Raw genomic sequence first — 16,582 nt, forward strand, 5'->3', positions numbered from 1 at the left:
TCTACAAAATTTAGCAAAAACATGCTTTTTCTCTTGCTATGTAAGTGCCTTCAAAAAATGCTCAATTTTGTCTCTTGGCCAACAAAACCTAAAATATTTACTATCTGGTCTTTTACAGAAAAGATTTGCTGACCTCTGATCTAGTTGAAAACAAAATTAGTAAGCGTATGTTGACTCTTCAGAATCTCCTGTGAACGTACACTGCTTATTTGATTGCTGTACATAATCATGAATAAAATGTTTTATAAATTTTATGAAACATCCATTAGAGTAGTAATGCATAAAAGAGATTCTTCAGTCGAAGAATTTGTCATTAGATACATGGCCACTTAAAATAAAAAAGTGAAAGTAAACAATGTTGCTTCAAATAAAATATTAACTGACGTAAAATCTATTATTATTATTGACATATATTACAGTATTCCTCTGGGCCATATAGAAATACTCTATAAAACTGACCACTATATTTCTAGCTCACTCTCTCCCAATTAAAGTTTAAGATACAATTCTACGCATTAGTGGGCTGTGCACCAAAATGCAGTATCAATCCAAATCATCGCATTGAGACAAACTGCCCTCATGTTCTCTGAAAAACTGTCTTCTATATACATTATTGTAACAAAATTGCTTTGGAAAGGGAACTGCTGTCCAGGATAAAATTATTGTTTTCTTATGGAAAAGAATCTCCTATTTTGCATTCAAAAACTATTTTTTTAATATGAAATTTATTGTCAAATTGGTTTCCTTACAACACCCAGTGCTCATCCCAACAGGTGCCCTCCTCAATACCCATCACCCACCCCCCCCGCCCTCCCACTCCCCCATAAACCCTCAGTTTGTTCTCAGTTTTTAGGAGTCTCTTATGTTGTGGCTCCCTCCCTCTCTAACCATTTTTTTTTCCTTCCCCTCCCCCATGGTCTTCTGTTAAGTTTCTCAGGATCCACATAGGAGTGAAAACATATGGTATCTGTCTTTCTCTGTATGACTTATTTCACTTAGCATCACACTCTCCAGTTCCATCCACGTTGCTACAAAAGGCCATATTTCATTCCTTCTCATTGCCACGTAGTACTCCATTGTGTATATAAACCACAATTTCTTTATCCATTCGTCAGTTGATGGACATTTAGGCTCTTTCCATACTTTAGCTATTGTTGAGAGTGCTGCTATAAATATTGGGGTACAAGTGCCCCTATGCATCAGTACTCCTGTATCCCTTGGGTAAATTCCTAGCAGTGCTGCTGCTGGGTCATAGGGTAGGTCTATTTTTAATTTTTTGAGGAACCTCCACACTGTTTTCCAGAGTGGCTGCACCAGTTTGCATTCCCACCAACAGTGCAAAAACTATTGATAATAAAGGGCTTCATAAGATGACTTATATGATTGCTGTTTTAGCAAACCAATCTATAATATATATCCTGGGGATTACATACTTGTCACAACTGATATTTCCTTTGGCAATCATTCACTTCTTGTTGCACTCAAGAAGACAGAGAAGGGGTTTTTTTGTTTTCTTTTTGTTTTTGTTTTTTGTTTTCTTTTCCTGCCACAGTTTGTTTCCTTTGCCCCCATTTGATGTGTGGAATTATCCTGTGGTTAAGTTTTCTAAAATAAATTCTGAATTTTCAAGTTTGTACTCTATTTTCTTACAGAACTTAGTGAACATAGAACATAACATTTCCTACCATATAAAGTGCACCATGGACTTGACTTTACTTCCCCGCTTTGTGAAGTCCACACTTAAAATTTGTATAGTTATTTTTCTTATAAGTAAATATATCTGTATGTTCATTTTGCCTTTAAACTTTGAAAATAAACTTTAAATCTCAGGTCATTTACATAACACACACACACACACACACACACACACACAGATAACATACAAACACAGAAACACTATCAGACAAATGAGAAAAGAACACAACTGCCTTTATATTCCTTCATCCATTCATTCATTCATTAAGCATATATTTACTAAATATTACCAAGTGCCCAGCACTGCACCAGATGCTTAATTCAGCCAAATAACAGCTATTGCACCACCCCATTTTTATTCAGTTATGTACTGATTTTTTAGGTTTCATTAAATGTAACCAAATGGGTTATCATTCTTTTAATGAGTGCTTTAAGCATAATATTATATCTAAAATATTTTAATATTACTTATTTCCCCCAACGTAGATTATGCTATAAGAAAATGATATTGTTTATCTCTCTTCCCCAAGTTTTATTTCTAGTAATCTTTCAAAATGAACACATAAAGTTGAATTTTATTCCAGAGACTAATTTCTTGAACTGGCCTTTGCTTTAGCTTGGATTTTGCATTATGTTTTCTTATTCCAGGAAGATGAATATATTTAATATACTTTAAATTGCATCATATTTTATGAGCTCTCAAGGGATCCACTGTTATATGAACCAAGCATTATTGCATAATTATTGCTTCAGATATCTCAAATTATGATGACTAATTAAATATACATACAATACATTTATCAGTGAAAAAATTTCAATGACTCAATTTCTATTCCCTCTTTAAAGTGCTTATATCCTCTGCAAAAGTTTTAAGAAGGAGAGAGTATCACAGCAATTGAGAACATGATTTAGCATTAATATTTCATAGTGCAATTCAGGTACATGGTTAACTAGAGAAATGCTAACATCTTACCATCCTCCAAGTAAGTGTTACTCTTGGTTTCACTAACAAGACGATGTATATGGCTCAAAGGAAGATAGTAGCCTATCTTTGTATATACATCTTATGTATGTAAACTTTTATTATTAATTTAGAATAGTATAATGAAGAGACCCATATTTTTTAAAGAAGAGTAAAAATCTGTCACTCCTTTCCCTTATGAAACCACAAACTATACAACAAATTCCACTAAATTCTAGTTCACTGGATTTCTATAGGCTTAATTCCAAGATGAATCAAGAAGTCATAGCCAGTCACTCTGACAAGGGAAAAATTCCCAATGTTATCCCTAACCTATGACCTGAAATAAAGTTTTCATGAGCTTGCAGTTAGTTGTATTCCATTTAGAAAACACAACACACAAATAAAAACAGGCAATGAGAAAACATACATCAATTACATGGTCTGAGAATGAGAACAATTTACTGACAAATGAAAGCTGCTGTCCTAGTTGATCTTTAGTACTATATTTTCTCAGAGATTTTCCCTACTTAAAATTTTTATATTGTAGAAATGACAGTGACTTATAGTTATTGATTTATTTAAAGCATTTATTTTGGTTAAATTAGTTGTATACAATATGTGCTCATTTCCCTGTTTTGTTTCATTTTTCTTTTTGCTGTACTATTTATTCATCTTTGAAATACAAAGGCCCAAGAACTATGGCCCTGTGGAAGGCAAATACATTGTCCCTCACAAACCTTTTTTTTTTTAATGTTTTTTAAAATTTTTGAGAGAGAGAGAGAGAGAGAGACAGAGCATGAGCGAGGGAGGAGCAGAGAGAGAGGGAGACAGAATCCAAAGCAGGCTCCAGGTTCAAGCTGTCAGCACAGAGCCCTATAAGGGGCTCAAACCCAGGAACCAAGAGATCATGACCTGAGCCGAAGTTGCACACTAAACCGACTGAGCCACCCACATGCCTCCCTCTCCTCTTTTTTTAAATGTTTAGTTACAACCCTCACAAGTCTTTTAACAAAGAATTCCAAGCAGGATGCACCTTGAATTCTTTCCTAACCAAAGGTAAGTTTAACATCTGAAGTACTTCAGGATACGGTTGCCACATATGGTTGCCATAGATGATGACACTGTGATGTCCTGCAGCTTTGTGGTATGTGAAAGGTACTGTTAATTAGATTTCCTTCACAATATTCCTGCAGGGAAGGGTGGAGCAACAATCTTCTGTGAGTTCTTCTAGGGAGTAATTTATGCAGTAACTCATGCAAAACAAAGCCCTTGTTAAACCAGTCTTTGTGTTTACAAATACAAGAATCTCTGAGTTCCTAACTATAGAAAATGTTTGGATGATTCAAATTCTTTGAGGTTAGCTCCTTTTCAATATAATTCTTTCTATAAATTTGTAGAAGCCAGTGCTTAATGCAAAAGCTTTATAGTATATTGATATCTACAATTTAAAAATAATTTCCTCCCATTTCCAGACAATTGCCCACAAATAACAAGCCATTCTGGGAAAACAAAGCAAAATGGAATAGCAAGAAAAATATAAGAAATATCTTAAACATAGCAATAACATTAGGAGTTTTGAAAACTGCTTTCTTTTTATTTTTCATTAGAGGTCAGGGAAGTCCCTTCCCTCATCTCTTGTAAATTACATTTCATATTCTGTCTGTATGTTTCTTTTTTAAAACTTAAAAGTAGTGACAGGGAAACGCAGGCCCAGCTGTTAGTGAAAGAATTAAGCATTCTGTCCTTGCACTACTTAAATATTTAGGAATACATACAGGACCAGAAATGATATCAGGATGTTTGTTAAATCAATACATTATTAAAAGCAAACAAAATATTTTGCTAAAAAAATTCAGAACTGCTATATTCCTTTAAGTCATCAAAACCACACATGCTAAAATACTTTTTTATGTCTTTTTGTTTGTTTGTTTTTAACATTTATTTATTTTTGAGACAGAGAGAGACAGAGCATGAATGGGGGAGGGTCAGAGAGAGATGGAGACACAGAATCTGAAACAGGCTCCAGGCTCTGAGCTGTCAGCACAGAGCCTGACTCGGGGCTCAAACTCACGGACCGTGAGATCATGACCTGAGCAGAAGTCGGAGGCTTAACTGACTGAGCCACCCAGGCGCCCCTGTTTGTTTGTTTTTTAAGCAGAACTGTGTCTTCTCACTCCTTTGGTAATCATGACTTCCTAGAATTTCAGGGATGCCAGAATCCACTCAATGGTATTATTGGAATAGTACTGAACTCTTTACACCCCACTCAGAAAGGCCATTTGACATCTTAAGACAGGCAGCATCTACTCATTATAAACTAGGAAAGTTCTATACAAACAGATCTGGGAATTGCCGGCATCCTGTTACAAAGGATCCTAGATCTTTACACCTCCTCCCTCCCCAATTTCTGCCATCAATAGTCAAGGCCAAAACAAAAAGTTTACAAATTCTACACATCAAAAGGAAAAAGAAAAAAAACAAGCATTATCAGTAATAGAGTATGCTGCTTATTACCAGATGACCTTAACTCCACATGAGAAATTTTAAGTTGGAGAATAGTCAACAGTACTGTTGAAATAAATTTCTAGGCCCAAGATGGAGATGCTACTTCCTGGGGTACCACATCAGCAAACTGAAACTTACATATTTGTGTCACTTAAATGTCCTGCTGACAACACACACAGTATATCCAGTCAGCCAATCATCAAACACCAAGCCAATCCTGGACTCCATACTCATTTCCTTTCCTTTTCACCCCAGACTTGACTATGTGGCCCCAGCCAACCAGACAGTTCTGTTTTTCTCTTCCTTGTTCTTTATCTTGTAAAAGCTTCCTGCCTTCTGCCCCATTTTGCAGTTCTCTGGGTGAGCAGAGTATTAAATAAAAGTTTGTGTGTATAACCTAAATTATCTTCTTTAATCATTTTTTAATAGTACCCAATCTAGAGGCGAGTGGGGGAAAAGAATGGACTGTTTCACTGTGCAGTGTGCTTCCAGGACCAGCAGTATCAGTATTACCCAGGAGCTTACTGAAAATGCAGAATTTCAGGCCCTACCCCAAATATAATGAATCACAGTCTGCCATTTAAAAAGATTCCCTAGGTGTTATGGACTAAATGTTGGGTCCTACCAAAATTCATATGTTGAAATTCTGACCCCCAATGTTACGGTATTAGGAGGTAGGGTCTTTGGGAGGTGTTTAGGTCATGAGAGTGGAGCCCTTATGAATGGGACAAATGTCCTTATAAAAGAGACCCCAGAGAGCTCTCTGGCTATGTGAGGAAATGAGAAGCTGGAAGTCAATGAACCGGGAAGTAGGTTCTCAATAGACAACCTATTCTATCAAGTGCCTTGATATTGGACTTCCTAGCCTCCAGAACTGTAGGAAATAAATGTTTGTTGTTTAAGCCACACAGTCTATAGTATTTTTATCATAGCTGTCCAAGTAGACCAAGATACTTGATTAGTATATATATTAAACTTTTTTAAATTTTTTTAACGTTTATTTATTTTTGAGATAGAGAGAGACAGAGCATGAACGGGGGAGGGTCAGAGAGAGGGAGACACAGAATCTGAAACAGGCTCCAGGCTCTGAGCTGTCAGCACAGAGCCCGACGCAGGGCTCAAACTCACGGACCGTGAGATCACGACCTGAGCCGAAGTCGGACACTTAACTCACTGAGCCACCCAGGCACCCCAAGTATGTATATTAAACTTTGAGAAGGAAAAGGTAGAGGGCTATAGGAGGTTTGACCTGAAATTCCCCCTCTGTAAGTGAAGTACCTTGCTCACCCAGTTTCAAATTAATATTACCAAGCTCACTTTCCTTTATCTAAGGGCGTTGATAAATTGTTATTAAAAAAGTCATATTGTAGTTCATAAACTTTAATGTGTAGACATAGATAAAGCCATATTTCGTTATCTCCAATGAATGTGATGAGAAACCATTGGCTTCATCTACTTTGTACTGTTTGAAATGTTTTATAACAAGCATGCCTGAAACTAAATAAATCAACAAATACATTTGCATTGAAACAACAAATTATATTCCATTGTGCAAATTTTGACCAACATAAAAAAAATTAAAACTTGAAAATTTTGACATCACACAGAGGTGACACCCTATATCACAAAGATTCTTATGCAACTTTGAAAAACCAAACTTATTAAAAACAATTTTAAAATATATGCTAGATAATATTTAATATTTTTAGGAAGAAAGTAGATTACAACCCCCACCACTCCCCTAACACACACACATACTACACATGCACACAAATGTTGGTTCAAAATAACTGTTCTACCTTTAGTGGATGAAGAGACATAGGAACAGCGAGCAATTTTCTACTGTGTGTTCAAGTATAACATCAAGATATTACCAAGAGACATTATTATAATTAGCCATAAACATGTTGTTTGCTAAGTATAATGATTCTAATGGATTCCTTCTACATGATTTACTTCTTTGCTATTGCTGAAAGAGATGGTCCAAAGAAGAGCCATTTTAGTTAAATTTGATTAATAGCCCTTGCTTCTTTGCAAAACCAGAATTATAAGTGCATAGATGGATTCAACAATAAAAATAAACAAAGACAGCATGGTTTCTACAAGAGATTCTTAACTGAATTATTTAAGCAAGAAGGTCTATGGAAGAAAACAGGCAAAATGAAAGTCCTTGAGTGTATACTGTCTTATAGAGAATAAATAAATCATTCCTTAAGAAATTAATGGAGAGTGTTTTGTAGAACTAATGGAAAAAAAGCATTAAAGAAATCTTGGGAACTGAACTATATGCACAGACTTATGTAATAATTTGTTACAACTAATTTTTAAGAAAGATAAATAAACAGAAGTATTTTGTATTATCTTTCTGTTAACTAGCACTCAAAATCATGTTTGAACTACTTCATGATTCCCTAGCAGTACAAGTGCATTCATAGGATAGAATTCCTATTGACTTGGTTCAACTGTACAAATTTGGCTTATGTAGAGGTTCTCTATAGACAGACATTACTCACCCAGATTAAGTAAAAGGCATATATACATCATCTTCTCTGTGTTCAGACATTCACAATTGAAAAGAAAAAAAAAACCTGTGTCCAGAACTCTAAAAATTTAGTCTATAGGTTGCCGGGATTAATTCTGAATGATAATTCAAGCTGAATGAATTGTTTTGTCTTGAAAATTCATTTTGAAATGAATTAGAGAAATATGGGAAAAGAAAAAAATAGTTTACCTATTAACTTCCTTCTATATTTCAGGTACTCTATTAAATCATTCATCATCTCACATAATACTGACAAAACTTTGGGTTAGCTACTATTTTTATCTCCATTTTACAAATCAGAAAAATAGAATGCTGGAAGATTACATTAGTAAACTGAGTTCATATGTTTCAATATGGTAGAACAAGTGAATTAAAATGAAAAAAAATGCTATGAATACAAATGTCTTTCACATATAAACATGCCCAGTTAAATTATACGCATATGCTAAATTCTGAGCATTTCGGCATCCTTTATCTGCCTGAATTTTCCTATAAAAATTCTTTTTTTCCCTGAAAGCATACAAAAGATTCTGCTTCCAAGAATATTTATTAACTTTAACTTTTCTCAGTGATCACAGTGATTGATTTCTTTGTGATATTTTCATTATCTAGAAAGAAGTGGTGGGCAAAAATGTCATGTGCTGAGAAAAGGTAAATAAACAGAAGGAGGCCACCAGTAGACAAAACTACTGATCATTGGTTATTACTCTAAGACCATTTTCAGAATGATGATGATGCAGAGTTTGAGTGGCATAAATTTGGTAGAAGACAGTAGCAAATACAAAACATTTTTCAAGAAGCCTAGCAGTGATGAGAAGCAGGGAGATAGTAATTCAGAGGAGAATCATGAATTAGTTTCTTTTTTAAATTAGATATAAAGACTTTATCATTAAAGAAAAAAATCGATCATGCAAAAAGAGGTTTTGCAAACTCCAAAATGAACCATACATAATTAAAGGAGTATGATAGAGGTAGAGCAATCAAGGGATAAAGAGCATAGGTACAGATTTTAGTCTTGGCAAAGAGGAAGGATATTGTTATTGAGTCTGGAATTTTAAAAAAAAGTAAAAATGGGAACAAATATCAGAACACTGTCTCTTGGAGATTAATCTTCAGAAAATATTGTAGATGGGACAAATTTTAATATACAAAGAACTCTCAAAACTTACTACAAAAGCAAACAATGTAATTTAAAGTGAACAAATTTAAAATTTGAACATATACTTCACCAAAGAGGATACGAGGATGGCTAATAACTACATGAAAAAAAAAATGTTCAATATCATTAGCGATTAGGGAGATACACATTTTAACCCTGAAGAGATGCCACCACATACCTATCAGAATTGCTAAAAATATTCTGATAATACTAAGTGCTATTGAGGATGCAGAGAACTAAAACTTTCAGATATAGCTAGTAGGAATGCAAAACTAGTACAGCCATCTTGGAAAACACTTTGGCAGGTTTTGTTTTTAAGTTAAATATTCACTTACCATGTGACCTACTAGTCCCACTACTGGGTATTTAACTTAGAGAAATAAAAACTTATATGCATACAAAAACCTCTACACAAAATGTTACAGCCGTTCTGTTTATAACCACTTAGACTGGAAACGACTCAAATGTCCTTTAGCACATAAACAGATAAATAAACTACAGTAAATCCACACAAAGGAATATTATTCAGCAATAAAAAGGCTATAACTATTGATATACGCAACACCTTGGATAAATTTCAAGACATTACGCCGAGTAAAAGAAAACAGTGTCAAATAATTACATATCCTATGATTCCATTCACATGACATTCTCAAAAAGCTGTAGTGATGGAGAACACTAGATCAGTTCTTAGGGCTTAGGAATGGGGGAGGGTATGTCTACAAACGGGTGGTAGAACCGTTGTGTATCCTGATCATGGTAACAGTCACACAAATGTGTGTTAAAAATCATAACATAGTACACAAACAAGTAATTTTACTGAACAGTTTAAAAAATATGTTTCACAGCAAACAAAGTAAATGAAGCAAATAAAGCAAAGTAAGAGCTAAATTGCTCTGTATAACAAAATAATTGACATTATGGAATTGTCTTCTGGATGCATAAGTAAAACACTGGAAGACTTGGAAAGGGGATGGGAGAAGGAAGGACTTGCAAAAAACACCCCAGTATTTGGGGTAGGCCAATGAAAATTCCCTGATACAAGCGTAGCCAACAAAAAATATCAGATTGGATGTTTTTCTTCTTTTCTTGGTGATATTTCCCTCTGTTACTTCCAGATTTTTAATAAAAATTCGGTGTTGCATGAAAGTTTCAAGTTAGACCGACTTTGGTGAGTACAGGAGAAATGGTTTCTGCCCATTTATGGCAGCAGCTGGAGCCACATGCACAGAGAAGAACAGCTGAAGGAAATGAGATGGTGAAAGAGAAGCAAGAATCTGAAGTAGTAGGGAAGGCATAGAAAGCAAACAGCCTTCCTCTTAAGGAGTCTTCCACAACACTGTGATGTATATTGCATCTCCCATGAAATGAGATTTATGTGTAGTCAAGGAAGAGATGAGGGAGCTTTGGGACACTCGGGTTACACAAATATAACTAAAAAATAGAATACCGAGGCACTCTCTGAATTGTGCCAATGATAATCACCATTTGGGAACTTTGCAAACAGAATTTCCATAACTTGTTACTTGATATCCAAACTCCTTTATATAGAAGACATTTTTCCATGAATTCAAATATATGTTATTGGGATTGCATATTATTAAATCAGACTCTAGCAATCATATTATTAACTTTTCCACAGTTCTGTAACTCTCACTCTCAACATTTATTGTAGTGTTTTTAACTCTCGATAAACATCCACTTGAACATCTGATAAGATATTGAAGATAGTGCTGTTCCATGTGACATCATGAGGTGACCATCTATCTATCATCCCTGCGTGGCTTATGACTTCCCAGACACCAAGGTTTCTCCAAACCATAACAGCCATAATGTACCATGAGCTTTTATGCCATTCTCACACTGTGCATTGTACTATCTCAATCAAACCACATTAAAGAAAAAGAGGGTGTCATTTGTAGGTAGTCAAAAGACACCTGAGAGGTCTACTGGGTTCTGAAAAATTCTGTGACATGTAAGTATCACAACCCTTTGGCTTTACTGCAGATCTGTTTCAAACAGACAGTAATATGCAGCACTCTGCTCTTATTATTATCCTGGCAAGAATGGAATTTTTACAAAACTTAATGACTCTTACCTCACTTTTATTCACTTATTTTTAAATTAGAATTGACCCTTGAATAACACAGGGGTTAGGGACAACAGAACTCTCCCAACATGCCTTCAAAACTCTGATATAACTTTTGACTCTCCAAAAAACTTAGCTACTAATAGCCTTGTTGACCAGAAGTCTTAGTAACAAGTCAATTAACATATTTTTGTATCTGTAATATATGCTGTAGTGTTGCAATAAAGTCGGCTAGAGAAAAGAAAATGTCATTAAGAAATCATAAGGAAGAGGGGCGCATGGGTGGCTAAGTCAGTTAAGTGTAGGACTCTTGATTTCAGCTCAGGTCATGATCTTGCGGTCATGAGTTCGAGCCCCACGTCAGGTTACATGCTGATGACTGCGGAGCCTGCTTGGGATTCTCTCTCTCCTTCTCTCCCTGCCCCTCCCCACAAATCTCTCTCTCAAAATAAAAAATTAATTAAAAAAAAATTGTAAGGAAGAGAAAATACACTTACAATACTCCATTGTATTTATCAAAAAATATCTCCATGTAAGTGGACTCATGCAGTTCAAACCCTTGTTTTTCAAGGGTTAACTGTACATATTTTCTTCTACCCCTCACCCCCTACTGTTATATCGCTCTGGTAGGGCTGACATAACAAAATACCACCTACTGGATGACTTAAAACAACAGAAATTAATTTTCTCACAGTTCTGCAGGTCAGAAGTCCAAGATCAAGTGTCATCAGGGTTGGTTTCTGGTGAGGATTCTCTTCCTGGCTTGCAGATGGCGTCTTCTCTTTGTTCTTGTGGGAAAGGGCCGTGAGTTCTAGTGTCTCCTCCTCTTTTTATAAGGATGCCAGCCCTAGGACACAAGGACTCCACCTTTATGACCTCATGTAACCTCAATTACCTCCCTAAGGGCCTTGTGTCCAAACACAGTCACATCGGGGACACAGGGCTTCAACATATAAGCCGGACACGAAGGTGTTCTGTCCATAACACTTGCGTTTGTTGAATCCTTTTTTTTTTTTAAGAGACTGCTTATTTTTCATCACCCTTATTTGCATTTTCTGCTCTGTGGAGAAACAGTTCAAGACCACCAGTGGTTGCTCTTACCCATTCAGTAGGCTGAATAGTGGGAGCTGAAGACCAGTCTTCGCTCCAGTCTTCCTCGGGGAACTGCTGAATAGCACAGAGGACACCTGTGCTCCTCTACACCAGCCGGCAACCTCAGATTATGTTAGCAGAGAACACAGGACCTGGAGCAGCCCATTCGCCCTGAAACTCCTCCTTGGTCACAGCCTTCTCAACAGAGGCTTGCTCTCTCTCTCTTTTTTTTTTTTTTTTTTTTTTTTTTTTTTTTTTTTTTTTTTTCAGTTCGTCAGTATCTCTGCAGAAGTAGAGCCCAGGCGTGACCTCCCGCGGCTGCTCACAGAAGATGGTGGCGCGCAGGCGGAGAACTTCCCCGGGCCGGCGTCCAGCACGTCACATTCGCTCGGTGAACCCACCCTCTGTTGCCGCGTGAGATGACAGTGTCCACAAAACACAGAGGAGGGTGTGTTATACAAAGCAGTTGTAGGCAGGTGCATGTGAGACGCCGCTGTGAAAGGCTGGTGGTCAGCCCTGGACTCAGTAACCACGGGGAGATCTCCGTTCTCGGAAGGCTGCCTGGATCTGGTTAGTGAAAGCTCCGGAAGTGAAGCAGCCAGCAGGAAAAGTGGCTCCGGGGCAAAAGAAAACTTCAGCACAGCTCTCAGGCCAGTATTCCTGGAGCGTGTTACACACCAACACCGGTTGTGTGTTCAACTAACCATGGCAGGAGCTGCTAGCACCAGCTTCTCCCAGGTTCTCTTCAGATTTATGATATAAATGCCGCCACTTTCCCTTTGGTAGAAGTACTGTTCCATTTGGATGTCAAGGTTGGTGCCACGCAGGTGGGATCCTGCTATAAGAAATTTGAGGACATGGGCGCCTGGGTGGCTCAGTCGGTTAAGCGTCCGACTTCGGCTCAGGTGATGATCTCACGGTCCGTGAGTTTGAGCCCCACATTGAGCTCTGTGCTGACAGCTCAGAGCCTGGATGGAGTCTGCTTTGAATTCTATGTCTCCCTCTGTCTCTGTTCCTCCCCCACTCACGTTCTTTCAAAAATAAATGAACATTTAAAAAAAACTTTAAAAATAAAAATAAAAGTGGTAGGGGAAAAAAAGCATATTTTAGTGATGTAATTTGAGGTTTTGGGCAGCACAACAAACACTGAGATAACCTGTTAGAGAAAGAGTAAATATGTAAAATATAAGCAAAAAAAAAAAAAAAAAAAAAAAGGAAGAAGACGAAGAAGAGAGAAAGAAAGAAAAAAAATAAGGAAAGAAAGAAACACAATGTATGGGTTAACTAATTACTTGAAAACACTGTAACAGCTCATTGGGCAATTTTGTAATCAGATGGGCCCAAGGGATGAATATGATCAAGTTTATAACAGTTCATTTTCTTTGAATGCAGCTGTATACAATGCCCCAGGAGATTCTAGAAGCAATGAAACTACAGAGACTCTTTTGATTAATAACATATTCAATCCCTAAAATCCATGAACAGAACCGCATATTGTTATGCCTTCAAGGGTATCCATAGATGCTATGGAGCCCCTTCTGGAGAGAGAGTGAAGTGGCTGGAAACCTCCTGTGAATGGTCACCTTAATTGTGTTGCCTTCTTAAAGATGATCTTTTAAAAGTTTTTTTTTTTTTCATTTTTTCTTTGTCTCTAAGTTCATAGGGTTAAACTATGCTGTGATTGCCATAATTATTATTTCTCCCCCAGTGATTTTATAGCCAACAAGGGAACATTAGCACCCACTGATTCCTTGTGGAAAATAATCTATTTAAAGATACTTGTTTCAGTTGAATCTTTTTTTAAATGCTTCACTCCATTATTTTATTATGTAGAAATCTGCACCAAGGCAGAATTGGAGCTTCCAAAGAATTCACTTGTCTCTGTATTTATTCCTCCCTGGAAGTCATAAGGCTCTGTTGATAGCAGCCCAGATGGGTGGTAGGGAAGCAATTATGATTAAAAACATAATGGGAATTCAGAGAGCTGCAGGATGTCTGCAAATATCAAGGATTCTTGTTAAGGGCCTAATCCCACACTCGTTATAGGACTTCTTTCTTAGGGTGTCTATCTCTCAGTAATTATGGAATTATCAAATACATATATTTAGCCAACATTTTGTGTAATATGCATAGACTGATTCAGCTGTTTGAACAGTATTTGATATATTTTGGTTAGACACAAAAACATCTGATATTATCTAAGAATCTCCTTTCTTTCAATTGAAGGAAAGTTACTTTAAAAGAATGCAGTAAACAAATAAATTCAGTAATAGGATTTTGCTCAGCAATGTCTGGCATATATAGTGAATGCAAATTTCCTTCTCTTTTATCATTTCTCCCTAAGGCCAAATGTATGTCATTTAGGGAAGGGGAGAAAAACTTACTATAACTACAATATAAGTTTAAAAAATTAAACTGATCTCTGTTCCTTTGAATATTTTTGAAAGGAAGGGAATAAATAATATCTAAAATAAAGTAAAATTTAGATTTTAAAACATAATACGTACCTCAGAGAATATGGTTCTTTGGGGCCTAAGTGGTCCCGTTTTATAGTGTTTTCATTATGTGAAAACTTGATGATAATTGTATCTCATTGATGTCAGGTGATGTAGGTGGTCAAATCAACTCTTGTTCTAAGCTAGAGAATCTTTGGGAGAATAACAGCTTAAGGACAAAATGGAGTTGGGGTCAATGGTGACTCACAAACTAATATGTTATTATCAAATAAATATTTGTGCAGAGAACATTCAAGGATATACAAGGAAATATAAAAGGACAAAGGAAGTAACATGGTAATAGTCAAGAGGAGAATTTTGACTTCCATATATATTGTAGCTGCTAATAGCTTTTCAAGACTACAAGCACCTCAATGCCACGACTCTAATTTAGAGCAATGCTGGGTTATTAGCAAAGCATGGAACGCCTACAAAGAATTAGTTATTGTAGGTGAGGTATTAAATCACATGTAAGTTCTGTCTTAGGAAAAATTCAGTGTGCACACAAACAAGAACAAGTATGTTTGGTGAATGTTTAAAATATCAAAGTGGGGTTAAAAAGTTCTATCAGAATTCAGGGGCACCTGGGTGGCTCAGGCAGTTGAGCAACCAACTTGATTTCAGCTCAGGATCCCAGGATCATGAGATCAAGCCACATTGGACTGCATGCTGAGCTTGAAGACTGCTTGGGATTCTCTGTCTTCCCCTCTGCCTCTGCTCCCCTCCACTCCTGCATGTGCACGCTCTGTCTCTCTCTCTCTCTCTCTCAAATAAAATAAATAATTTTTAAAAATTTGTAAAAAGTTCTATCAGACTTCCGAAGAAGAATATACTATATAGCTAGAGATACTGAAGGATTAAATAATAAAGTATCACGTTAGCAATGCAAAACTGAGTCTTAACAGAGTGAAGAAAATAAGGAAGAGCTTTCCAATAAGCAACAGCAGTATAAATAAGGGAAATTGCCAAAGGATTGGGATGATTCCACAGAACAAGGAACTGTTGGACAGAAGGCTGGAAGGAAGGTGGGAGCCAGGGCATATACAATACATGGGATTTCTTTTCCTTTCCTTTTCACATTTTCTTCCTTCCTTCCTTCCTTCCTTCCTTCCTTCCTTCCTTCCTTCCCTCCCAGTTTGGAGTTGTTCCAGTTACAATAGCTATATAGCACATGAATCTAAACTTTAGTTACAGCTTAAAAGAACCATTTCATTATTCTTAGGGATTTTGTAGCTCAGGAATTCAGACAGAGAACAGAGGAAGTGGCTTGTTCCTGCTCTACCATATCTGGAGCCTCATTTGAGAGGTTTTGAAGGCTAGAATGATTTCATAAGTGGGGGCCGGCATCATCTGGAGGCTTGTTCATTTACTTGTCTGGTGCCTGGACAGGACATTCTGAAGAACAGGACTGTGACTGAGTGTCCATGTGTGGCATCTCCATGTGGCTTGGCTTCCTTACAGTATGCTGGCTCTTGGATTGTTGGACTTTTTACAGGATGTATCAGGGCTCCAGAAGAGTTCCAGCAAACAAGTTGGAAGCTGTATGCCCTTTTATGATCCAGCCTCATAAATCATATGATGTCATTTTTACTCTATTGGTTGAAGCTTTTCCATACCTTTCAAGATTCAAAAGGAGGAGACATACAGTTCATTTTTTAATAACAGGGTTATCAATAAATTTAGGGATACTTCTTTTGTTTTATTTTTGGGGGGAACATTTTCAAATGTTCATATGTATGAATGATTATTCATATGAATGAATGAATTGAATAAGTGATCTGTAGATAAAATGTATTTCTAAGAAATATACACTGATAACTGATCTCAAGATAAAGTCATGTTAGAATATAGAAGAGAATTAAAATATAGAATCTTCTGAGACTCTCTCTAAAAAAAAGGCATTATATTAAGTGCCCCTTCTCCGCTCATGCTCTCTGCCCCTCCCCTGCTCATGCTCTGTCTCTCTCTCTGTCAAAAATAAATAAACATTATTATTTATTTTTTTTTTTAAATAAGAATGGTTCCCAGATCACCTTATCAG

The 16,582-nt window shown here is 36.6% G+C and overlaps 1 pseudogene; it reads right to left on the reverse strand.

Annotated features, from left to right (window-relative positions):
- Positions 1–16,109, reverse strand: part of LOC125921537 (40S ribosomal protein SA-like) — an 80,055-nt pseudogene extending 63,946 nt beyond the window's left edge.
- Positions 16,110–16,582: the final 473 nt, after the last annotated feature.

The sequence above is a fragment of the Panthera uncia genome, chromosome C2 (genome assembly GCF_023721935.1).
Source record: "Panthera uncia isolate 11264 chromosome C2, Puncia_PCG_1.0, whole genome shotgun sequence".
NCBI classification, from domain to species: domain Eukaryota; kingdom Metazoa; phylum Chordata; class Mammalia; order Carnivora; family Felidae; genus Panthera; species Panthera uncia.